Below are 13,207 nucleotides of genomic sequence, written 5' to 3'. Positions count from 1 at the left end.
GTACACTGACAACTAATGCACATATGTTCGTTTAGGCTCGCACCTGTAGGGAATAAGATAAACGATATTATTAATAATAATGTTTAGTAAATTGTTGTTGTCAAATCATGTTGTTTCGCCTCACTCTGCTGTGCCATGTCAATACTCATCGACAGCTGGCTACAGTCTGCCTGTTCAGAACAGCGTATTCGTAATAGAAGATCTTGATCAGACAATGCTACCGCCGGATATCCGAGGTGAAACATTGAGGTAAAAGAGAACGCATGCAAGAAAATCGTAATTAACCGTCATAATGACCACATATAAGCTAACTAGTGAAATACTAGAATTTCTCAAGTAGCTCAATAGTCTGATCGTTTTAGGGTAAAATTTTCTGTAAGTAAGTGAGCTTGCTTTCGTAGAATTTCGAAGTCGCTAGGAATACCCCAGCGTAAAGCAATTCGAAATCGGTTCCTAGTTGTTTTGCACAGGACGAGCACGTAGTATCGATTAAAGAACATGTTCTTTATGAGCCAACATGATGAAGAAGCATATTTAGTTATCTACGATACTTAAATATTTCTCCATGACACTGCTTTTATTATAGATTGACACTAAATCAGTCATATAACTCAATAGAATAAAAAAATCTGCCATATAATCGTACCCTTCGTACAGCCGTATCTGTTCGTATTAGAGGAAAAATATTAAACATATCTGAGATTACCGGTGGGTCGCAGCAGAACTAATTAATAAAAATTGTTGAGTTTATTAATAAACTTCAATAGCTAAACTCACACAAAATGATAATATCCAGAGTACAATGCCCAAAATTCTTTTTCGCTCCGTGACAATATTCCATATAATTGTTTTAGTTTTCTCCTTTCTTAAAGGATTTACTTGAAAATCAGACGTAGGACTCAGGACGAAATTCCGTTTCTGACCTCGCCAAAGCTAAGTAGGCGCTTTTCTGACCTGACTGACTGACTGACTCGAGACCAAAGGACACTCTGACGACCGGGCGGACCAAAATAGTCAGAAATATAGTAGCACTCCAAACTCCATAGGATTCCTTCTCTCTCTTTAAATCATTCTAAGGTTTTCTGGCTTCAATCGAAATCAGCAAAACCAATTCTGTCTAGCGAATCAGTATAAACTGTCAGGAAGTTTTTGGTGGTGCTCACGTTCTACTCATAAATATAACTTTGGGTGGTCTGAGCTGCGATCATAAATGGGGACTGGGAAGTGCCTAGGTGTACGAGGATAGGTCAGTGTGTCATCGCATCTAGAAAACCGTCTAGACGCCGCCAACCTTGACAACCTAACTCGTTCATTCCATTACACCCCCCTGACTAAACAAGGTCCACCCTCTATTGTAGATGTAGAATGTCCGAGGCAAGTTAAATATTCACACCGTGCGGTAAACGCTCGGGCAGGAAAAGAGAATACGGATCGAACGGTCCGATGACCACGTCAGTGTCCTTTAAATACTCATAAAACAGGACGCGTATCTTAGAATAGTTTTCGATGCATACGCCCTAGAAAATTCGACCAATGTACTTCCGACGATCAGAAATGGAAGGATGGAATAAGATAACAGGAAACTGGAAAAATAGGTCAATCGTGTAATAGCTTAGTTTTAGGCCATGATGATGCCCTAATCTCATAATAATCACAGGACAGTAAATTTTGACTGAGAGAATAGTCTGAATGCATCAGAGATAGCAATAGTAAATAACAGTGTATTTGTTTCAAACGGAAGTTATTATATTTCAAGGTTGTTTTTGATTCACGCAGCGTTTTTAATCGAATCTGACAGAGTCTGATGTATAGGCTCCAGTCCGACCGCCTCAAAAGACCACATGTCACACAGATCAGATATAGCAATGCGTTTTGGCGCCGAACGCACTTCAGCGCAATTGTAGGGTCTTTGAAATATTGTGTTTAGGGAATGATATTATAGATTCGCTAGTTCTAGAAATATATAAAATAAAAAAAGGTAAACGGGATTAGGATCCTGAGTGTTTATTTTGTTCTAATATGCTTTATGTGGATTTCTAGGGGCACTGGACGGTATAGGCATAACATAGGTTTGAAAAATGCACTGAAATCAAGAACTCGAACATAGTTAAAGATATAACTTTAGTAGTCATCACTATCATCATTAGCAGAGTAAATTAGTACGCAAATTCGCTTGTTTCTGTTACGATTGTTGTAGCAAAAAGGATACATGGTAGCTCCCTGCAGGAAAGTCTAAAAACAAGCGCGTTGGTTATTTATAAAACAGTACATTGTTTGTAAAAAAAAACATTTACTCCTTACTCGGGGCTGCGCTTCTAGCTAAGACGTTGTTGTGGCCGCAAAAACAATTTTGAAGAACTGATCAATCCGCGGCCTCGTCCAATTAAAGATACACCCATGGAAATGAAAAGCCGTCCGATCCTTAGCTTTGCTCAACGTCCAACTTAATTCAGCGTTTTCAACTTCGGTCTTTGGAGTCTCTTAACTGACCAGACTGATACTACCGAGGCTGAGTGAGTAGCGCCCACTTTGTTTAGTAGCTATGCAAATTATTTGTAGCTGTCCCTCTGGCTCTATCGCATTTCCTGCTTATTGAGGCAGTGCTTCCTTTTTTTGCGTTTTGCGCGAATATCCAAATCCCATATATATATAGGCAAATCTACGATATGGTATAAAATATGCCGTGGTGGTAAACTTTGCGCGCACTACGTTGACAGCTAGCTAGTTGCCATATAGCTCAAGGTCATGTACGGCATATTCTAAAGTGTCGAAGAATTTAGAAATGTTTAATGTTGTAAAAAGCCTGCGGGCAAGATCGATAGTTTCTCACATGCGCGCACACACAACGCAATAAACATAATACTGAGATGGAAATTCTACCTGGGGTTTGCGTCTGCAAAAGAAAAGTGCTTTTGCTTACTCGTGGCAGAAGGAAGCAGCCCAGATTATAACCAGTGTGTGGTAGTGAATGACGGGTAGGTTTTTTTACAATTTCTAATTAAATTATCTAATATTTAAAAATTTTATTCGAATTCGGAAGGCATGGCAATCCAAAAAAACAGCGTCTGGTTAGCGTGGACATGAGACCACAAGTGGTGCAGTCCTTTTGAAAGAGGCACCCAAACAGATTAAGCTCAAGCAAAATCAGTAAGTTCAGCGAAGCATCTTTTTTATACGGGTCACAAGTCTGCCATGGAACGGAGGGTTATTAACGTTGGCAACGACGAAGTTGGCCGCGGGACTGCTGCGTGGCGCGCAACAATTCAGGCCTAAGGCTCAATAAGCAGACGAAATCTGGAAGCCCCTCTACGTGGCAGCGAGACGCAGTAAACAGCTTTCAGGAAACTGTAGATCCGGAAGATTGTTTCGTTGTGTAGGTATATATTAATGTGCATTAGATTAGAACAAAGTGAGAATAAAGAACAAAAAATAAAGCAACGAAAGTCGTTTGTCAATCACCTATGTACCGCTTGCGGAGTTACGATAATAGTTTAATTTTTAAGTAGGATTTGAAATGAGAATTATACATTATTAAAGGCGATGATTTTTGTTCGTTCTTGAGTGTGATTTAGGATACTATGTAAAAGATGACAATAGCTTTCATATGTATTGTATATTTAATTCCATTTAACGTTAGGCACATATTCCGTTTTCTTTACACGATCGCTTATCGTTTCGGGGTAACAACTGGGTAACTTGGCTTCGGTCGACTACATCAGCTAACGTTATTATGAAGCTCATGCCTAAATTAGGACCGGCCTAGAACCTTTTATGATACGCACAGCGAATTGCAGTCACAACAATAATAATATTTACATTAACAAATAATACCATTTGCCTATATTGGTAAAAACAATAACTCAAGACAATGTATGGCACGATCAGGAGATCATCAATAGCTCTGACAAATCTCTCAATACGCTACGGTACCTTATTCCTGACAGTCACCGATGGTGTATGCAATCACCGATGCACACACATGTACCCACGAGGAAAACACAGTTAATATATGGAATATATTCGTTTTTACGATGAAAAAAGGCAGGTAATTGTTAGAAACATTCTGGATATAAGCACAGGTTAACTGCACTCTCTTAACTTGCACCATTATAAAGCTTGCGAACAGCAATAACATTAACTCAGTAAGAGCGTGAAAAAACCCAGTAATGGCTGAAAACTTCAGGCAGCACTTGTGGCAGGTAAACGGACAATGGACGGCCGAACCTAGTTTAGGCGTGAGTGCTTTGTTTACGGCAGATCGTTTGCCTGACATAGGACACCAAAAAAACATTGCAATACGACAGTACGCGTACCATTTTGTTCATTGATCACAAGTAAAGATGCAATATGGCAAATATGTAGAAATCATAAGGTATACTGGTTTCGACTCTATGGGCAAATATCCAGTTTCAAAGAAAAGCAATTTCTCTATTGTACGTTTAAACGCGATAATTTTTTAAATCGACTTAACTGTAATGAAATGGTTAATTATTGTGTAGCTAGTAAAAAAAAAATTGTTGTACTTGGGGAATGTCTAACTTATCTATTCATTAACAATGTAGATAATTGAGATTATGCGCAAAATTTAGATGAGCCACCTACTGAAGGCTATTTCGCGAGCTCAAAACTAGCTTCGTTGAGCTCTTCATTCTTGCGATACTGCTGCGATATGAGCTCAGTTTATCCTTAATCGTTGCTCCTGTATCAACCCAGGCCTCGTTTACCCGTCTAGAATGCTAAAAATCACTGATTCAAAGCCCAGCAGCGTATGCAGTCCCATAGCATTTATTGCCGCTAAGCTGTAAGGCAACAATCACACAGTCATTTCAACACAAGAAATCTTTTACGCTATGTTTTTACATGATGTATACATCACGTCGTGGCATTGAATTTCCTCTCGCAGGCGCGTTTCGTTTTTCAAACGCCAAACAGCCGCGTCTCAACGATCGTGAAAGTCGTCACAATGAGACGCACCGGACGGTACAGCACAACGGCACGCATTTGCTGAACCAGAAGCGGTGTCGCGTTGTTCACTGCCTGGCGTTTGCGCCCTGGCTGTTGATACCGTGAACCATAGATTCCAGAGCGCGCCCATCCTTTAAGGGCACGACACGAGAACACAGCATTGCCACCCCAGCAACGCGGCTCTGCGTAATTAATCTGTTGTGGGGGGATATCAAGCCACCTCAGTACAATGGCAGAGTTACACGCACTCACCAAGGGTATTTTATGATGTCTGGTGCTCAACGATCACAAACGAAGCGGATGGTACAGACGATAACAGGACGGACCTGCTGCGGGTGACCCGTAGCAACGGCTTCTTTCGATGGTCTCGATAATAAATAAAAAAAAAAAAATAGTTATTTATCAGCGCATGGCCGAACATTTTATTACGACAATTACTAGTAGTTTTAGCATTATCTAATCGGTTCTGGAAGAATACTGAAATTACGCCAGGTGCTGAATACGTCTACGCAGATAAACGCACAACTGTGCTAAAAGCTGACGAGGAACTTGTGCCTTACACGTACCGCGTCTTTCCACCTCTGAAACGGTCTGTAGGGCGAATTGATCAATTGCCTACTGCTGCTGTAGGCGTCAATGTTGTTGTTTTAATAATGTCCTATCGGGAAAGGCAGTTGTTTCTTTATTGAGAAACTTGTACATGTATATTGTGTATAAGCAAGGATTTCACTAAAAGTATAACATACAGTTTGTTATTTTATTACGATATCTTCAACTTGTTATTCTTCAGCCTATGCCATGCTCGTACTAAATCATCAAAGAAGTCGCAGATAAACAATCTTCTTAAATAGTGCTAGCGCCTTTGTCGTTATACCGGTTCTAAGTGATCGATTTACAGTCGAAGCATATGTTAGTTTCTCTTTAGTGAACACTATATATGCGCATCTGTTTGAGTTTCCTAAAATTGGCCATGGCCCACACATTGATCCTCGTCTATTTTTTCGTGACAAATGAGTAGCAAAATATATAATGTACATAATTCCCTTTTAGCATAACGTCCATGTCACACCAGCCATTCTTTTTTTAACTAAATCAGTCAGTACTATATCCGGGTTTTTTCCAACTCCGTTCACAGATACCTCCTCCTTGTGTTTTTCATATCCTTCATCTCTAGCACATTCGCAATGGTAAAGCTGTTTGATTGTCGCTGTGCAGGGGGGACGTCCTTGTACGTATTCCTCATCTTGATCCTCATTTTAACGCACTGTGAGACTTTAGCGAATCAGCCATAAATGCATTCCACCGTCAACACCAGCCCTCCGCGAGCACGGCTGCGATCAGCATCGCATTCGCTTATATTGAAACTCTCGATCCAACCCGCATTGGGGGGTGGAACCTAGGTTTCGTGAAGCTGTGCGGCACGGAGACTGTCTGCGAGTAACCGTTCTCTTTTTTTCTCTGCTGCTGATTCGTCGTTTGCATCTTCATTTCTTGGATTCCATCAATTCCATTGCAAAAAACTGGGTTTGCTTGCCTCAGTTGGGTCGAGCTTCTATTCTTTTTCAAAGCATTCCTTTCTGGCTAAGAAAAGGACAAAAGCAGAGGGGGATAAGGCCGCACCAGGAGAACGAAAAGATTGAGACAGCTGCTTACTTCGTATAACCCGACTTCGGCGCTTCCATTCTCAGTCCTGCGATAGTGGCCGCAAAATCGAGCCGGACCCATTTCTGTCGCCGCGAGTTAACGACTCTATTTAGAATTGCCACACGGCCCAGGCAGTGAACGGCGCGGCTGATGTAACGCGACGTTCGCGCCACATTTGTGCCTACGGCATACAAAATAAAGCCCTTAAAGACACCCTCTATCACATGTCATCTTATTGTGGTGTTGTACGAGTGCGAACGGCGTTCATTTGTTCCCATCAGAAGCTCCCTTCTACGTAAATATACGGTCGAGATTATACGGCAAATTTCGGACGCACATAAAAATTCATGGTGATTGTTATATATCGAAGACTTTCAAATTAGAAGTAGTTTAGTGATCACACAGGAATCACCTCCAAGGGCTACAGTTTGACTGCAATAGCTGCACGAGATACCTGCAGATGCTTTAAATTTAGATGTAAATAGCTTCCTAAGGTACGAAAGGGTAGCTGATAGGAGAGGAAACAGGCTTCATATTTCGCATTTGGAATATAGGTTTAGAATGTAACCGATAACACGAGCAATACAATGTATTTACTTCTCTTTATCAATATCGTTGTATTGGCTATACTATACGTGCCCCAGTACTGGGGGTGCTGTACTTCAATATCAGTTTGTCGTACGTTACCATAATCTATTAGCGTACGTAACTAGCCACACTGCTAAGTTGATTTAAAACTTTGCTAGGTCTGCTTGTGTCTTACGCTGTACCGGAGTGTAGTCTGTGTTTACAAATTCAAGGTCATGATGCAGCTGATTTCGTTGTTCAGCAGACATACTGGCCAGTAGCGGCGGCAGAAGAGCGCTGGTTCGACGAGAAAAAGCTAACAGTCCTGTACTTTACGTTGATAAGTAATGTCCACGATGATAATATTCTGTATTCTCTTTTACACACTAAATACCCTTAGCTACGTATAGACATAGAGACTGATTAATTAAAAATCATAAACGATTCGTTTTGTTCGCTAGCTATTTCCGTCACGGTAGCTGGAAAGCGTTTACCGTCCTAGTTCGGTGTTAGGGCAAGGTAGAGGTTTAGATATTATACTCACATGAATCATAACACACAAAGGTCTGCAGAGTCAAGCAAGGAAATAGGTAATTACGAGCATCAGTCAGCCGGTGGCAAATAATGGCCAACGGCCATTGCTTGACGCCGGCCTCAGTGTCGTCGCAGGTACAAGAAAATGCTTTGAAGAAATGAGGGTATTTCGTCGCTCGCGCCTCGCCCAGTTCTACATCACGTCTTCAACCCATTTTTCCACATCATCCCCGTATTGGGTCTAGTAGCGCTTTCCTTTTGTGAGTCCACTTAGTCACTTTGCGGTAGTCGAATGACGTATCGTAAGTAGCTTTTAGTAAGCTTACCAAACAAGAACCAAGCGGTAAGCGCCATCCAAGTTGTTCCATCTTGACTGTTAGCCTCGACCCTTTTCTCAGCTTTGCCACACAAAAGATTCCGCTTTTGTTATTAGGAACTTAGGTAGAACCGATCGTCGTTATTCACCGATCCAGTGTCGCGCCATCATCCTCACTGAGCAGGATGGGGTCCAAAATGAGTTACGTCTACAATTATACGTAACATCTGCACGACAATATCGAGTGGCGCCATACAGACACAAGCTGACTATGGAAATGGTCAAATTCGTACTTTTGTTCCTTCTCTCGGCCGCTATCTGTATCTGTGTAGTGTGCACGTCTGAGACTGTTAATAGAAAGGGCGTTGCATTGACGGCCCGTGGCTTGTCACTACTTACTGCGCTGCAAATAACAGAGTTGACCGAAACCATTCTCCGATTTAAGGTAGAGTCGAGTAGGAGGCACTATACCTTTTTTTTTTTTTTTTTTTTTAATGTTCCATTTATTTATGCATTAGATACTAGATCGAATCGAGTGCGCTGGATCTCACAGTTTGTTCTATATGTTTAATTTAAACATTCTCGCTTGGCAAGGCTGATATCTCCAACAAAAAGTCGTAATGCGTTCATGCGAAGTCCATAAGCGTGTTTGAGATTACTTTCAAACAAAAGGGGCGAACCATTGGTTGCGACAGGTTGCTAATCCCATGAACAAATGCTGTCACGGTATGTTTTCGTTCACAGATTTATCGACGTTTTTCTCTACCTATCCCGACCGTGGCCAGTGAAAATAATCGATTTTTAAAGAAAACTATCTAAATGTAGATTTTCAGCAGCACTTCAACGACGTAAACTTCGTTAGCGATGTGACAACGCTTAACTATATGGGCTTCTAAAAAAACTGCACGTTCTCAGATTGACCACCAATGATAAGTTTAACTTTAACGTTAACGTTAAGTATTGTCATATATTTATATTATTTAATGTTACTGAAATGGTGGGCACGCAGAGTAATGCTTGCTGCAAGAGAGGCAGAGCACGGGCAATTTTTCTGTGGAGAACGTGCTAAATAGTCTACTTTTTGCTTGTAGTCTCTCGAAGTTCGTTCGAAAATCACGACGTTGCAGCGTTAGAAACATCATGTCTATTTACGCTGAGAAAGCCCGACCTAACCTCCGCGTATAATATTTTCAACCTTGATCGGTGGTCCACACGTGCTTCACCCGTAAACACAATGCTACAATCGAGCTTATGTATTTCATGAATTCATCATATTCTGCGTCCTAGATAGAGCCTGGTTGATTTCGCTAGGAATCTGTCGTACAGCAACAGTTTTAGTCTGACGCTTCGTCGTTACTGTTCAACATGTCCGTAAAGAACGGCACACCTTTACATTTTTCTGTCGAGGATCGTAATTATTATTTTCGTGATTAGCAAGGCGTAATTCTACTCTGTTGGGCCTACGCTATTCTGCTCGTTGGCATGGCGCCCCAACAATTTTACAGGGCAGGCCACGGTTTTCCTACCTCTTATATTGCGCCTGCCTTTCAACAAGCCTGTGTGGAGTAACGCCTTGCTTCCATGTACTTTCGTTAAACAGTAAAAGTTTTCACTGTCGTGTCAAAGACTCGAATTTCGTTTGAGCCGTGCGTGTATTTGAGTACAAGACGTTATGGCACGAAAGCATCATATGACGACTACTTTTGCAGTCAGCATACTCGATCTGCAGGAGTATTCGTTCAAAATAGATCCATATTGATTTATTTTTGCCGCTAGAGGTTGCGGTGGACGTATTAAACCGATCACAATCTCAAATGAAATATATTGAATACGTGTACTTTCGACGAGAGTTTGTAAATATAGCCAGTAGTACTCATATTAAGAATCATTTTTATGCGACAGTTGCATGTTAGTCTCATCTTAGATTAGGACACCCGGTGAATATTTATTACACATGTCAATGTCTGCGCCGTCAGGTTCATTCCGGTTCTACACTCGGATTAGAAAGATCGAAGTCTGTCAGTCTAACAATCTATTTCCTTCATCCAAACTGTGTGGAAATTCGGTTTAGACCGTAGTTTCGTATACCACTCAGGGACAGCACACTCTTCTTCGGAATACTCGCAAAGGAAACTTTTCCTTTTAGCGATCTTATTTAAAAGCCAATCTTATGTAAATAGCATTATTGTTTTAAAAAAAATCGCTCACGTATTAATTTCTACGGCCGAACTCACAAGTGAGGCCAGGCTAGGGCTAGTCGAAGTTGTTATGGGTAGATGCCGCCTCCTCCACGTTCCGCGCTCGTTCCTTCACGAGTAAACGAGTTTTATGGAAGCACACTCGCCAAGCGTCGTGATGGCATGCATGCCTCACGCATGATCTATTTGACTGCCCGACCCATGAACGAACCTACGCAGAAATATTTCGGAAAGCAGAAAAAAGCGTATACTACGCCTCACCTCAGATACTAAGCGAACAATTTTGAATAAACTAGTCAGTCAAATCATTGTCCCAGAAATAATGTCCTAACATTAGAAGTTTATTATATAATCACATGATAACGTGGACATGAAGAACCGATAGTATATCGCAGTATAAATTTCAAACGAAAAATCCTACACGTCTTATTAAATGCGCCGTAAACACGACACAGCTAGCTCAATTATCAGGTTCCTCCGCTTTGCTTGTTAGCTTTACTTAGCGCAATCTGTCCTTACTTATGGGCTTGACTGTCCTAGAGAAACTTGCGTAGATCCTAGAAAATTGAACTTATTCCCTCTTGCATACAATAGATTGGCCTACTGCATCACTGCAACGTTCGACGTTGCAACAGACGGCATGGATTATTTCGAAAACCCAACTATGCCAAAACGTCTAACGAACACGATACCGGTGTAATGGTGAATCGATACTATTAAATGATTGTCTGCGAAGTAAATACCCCGTTTCGGTGTTATTTTTTAATCACGTATGCAGCAGTATTCGGCTTTTGAATATCCCAGTTTTTATATACGGCAGTATGACATTTGCTCTGTATAGCGTTCAGCAGACTATCAGATGGTTTGTCCTGGGCAAAACGGATAGCTTTTGAATAGTTCAGTTTTGCCTCAGGCACAAAAACAAGCTTAACGTGCCGTTTTGTTGTTAGCGATATAATACACAATAGTTTGCCAGTAAAAGCGAGAGTTTTTTGACTACTATTTTCGAGGAGAAACGGAAACCGCCGGAAGAGCACTGTATTGAAAGGAGACGGTAAATGATCGTTCAGAGAATACCGCCAAACCGGCCAAGACCCCGGAAACCATTGCGGGAACAACCGATATCCTGTTTGATCTTCTAAACAAACTCTACGAACGGCCAACTGCTAGTGCGCTTGCTTCTCGTGTAAAATATCCATATAATAGTCAGTAATTTCGATTCGGAACAAGATTAGATTAGATAAAATTGATAACGAAAAATACAGCGATATAACGAACCACATGGACAAATACGTGTTACCAATATCGGCATTATAGATATTATTATTATTAATAATTATATTAGTTAAAAACATTTTAAGGTGTTCTTCAAGCGATAGGTGGTCTTCGAATAGTTTTGGCTTAATGTTCAATCAACGATTAGCGTAAAAGGATCGACAACGGTTTCAACGGTGAGTATTCACTCGAGTCTTTTCGTGTTTTAACTTTGCACCGTACTAACCCACTATGTATTCCTAAACAATCTCAAAATGAAGAGAGATCTGTGTATGAAGGACGTCGTCGAAAAATATAATACGATTAAAGATGCCAACATAGAAGACAATGCCCGATTACTGTTTGTAAAATGTAGTACTCTCATATGATGCTGGGCATTTCGAGCAGTCGCGTAAGAGAGCTCCTTATGATACACATAGCCGTTGAGAAAGGCTGAATGTGATTTGCAACATATGGTACGATATACAGCGTCCCCGTAATGGGTCATTGGTAACGTTTTTCTCCACAAAACTCAGAGGCGGTTTAGGTTAGTTCCTGTGATGACTAGCGCAATAGAGAGGCTGAAATCCTAGGCGAATTTGCCATAAATCGCCTATTCAAATCTACACACGCGTGCAAAAGATTTCTTTAGAAACCTTTCTTTCAGAAAAAAAACATCTACTATATTTACACAGCGAGGATGAGTGATGGCCCGACACGTCACGTCGTTAAAGGGCCTAGAAAGGAAAGATATTTTCTATGAAAAAAAAAAAGTGCAACAATGGGGCGATGCATGGAAGCTAGATGGCTACGAGGCCTAGCGCGAGCACTTCATGGCCCCTGTAGTAGCGTCCAAAGGTTTGTTTTTTGGTTGAAAACTGAACACCTATTTAATGTCTGTCGGAAAGCTGTGCAGTTGAATGGCCAATATTTTATGCTAGGACATGTCATGTAGGTCAATTGTTTGCGGTTCAATAGTCCATTAATAAAATTCGCCTTTTGACAGTGCGTCAAAATACACGGCGAAAAACACCTTCGAGTCAACACGTGCCTTGTCAAAAAGTTCCTCAGAACAAAACGTAATGAGATAGAGGTTAAGACATTTAAGCAATAAGTAAACAATCGTTTCCAGGCTGAAGATAATAGCGCAATCGCTCAAAAGCCGCTTATCACTTAATGGCGTAAAGTTTATATTGATCAAATACATATAGTAACAACGCTTGATGGGGCGCAAGCTGATCCACGAGAGGCTCTTTAGTCTGCTTTGAAAAATTCACACCTGACAACTGTCACGCCGTACGGCACTAAACTGAAAAGTTCACAGTTATCTTATTAGGATATTACAAATATATATACTTTTTAGATAGTAAGGCATAATACATTTTTCACTAGTAAATAAACAAAACGTATGTAATTATCTTAAACCTTTCATAAATCTAATTCACTACTTGACGCGAGTGGACGGAAGAACAGAAAATCATGGTGTAACAATAAAACAAAGCTGTAAAGATGTCACAGACCAAACACACTGGGGAACGACGTTGTGTTTTAACGAACGTAAGATAGGACAAGCCCCTCCAAATAAAATTCTTTTACGACAACCGGCAAGAGTCGTGATCTTTCGTCCGTGAAGTTAAGGCACATACAGACATATACTCACCGAATCGACGTTTCGTTATTATATAATACGACTTCTCGAAGTACGAAGCGCAGCTCCTTAGCGCCTTCG

The sequence above is a fragment of the Varroa destructor genome, unplaced genomic scaffold (genome assembly GCF_002443255.2).
Source record: "Varroa destructor unplaced genomic scaffold, Vdes_3.0 BEIS01000004.1, whole genome shotgun sequence".
In the NCBI taxonomy this organism is placed as follows: domain Eukaryota; kingdom Metazoa; phylum Arthropoda; class Arachnida; order Mesostigmata; family Varroidae; genus Varroa; species Varroa destructor.
Note: the sequence above shows the minus strand (reverse complement) of the source record.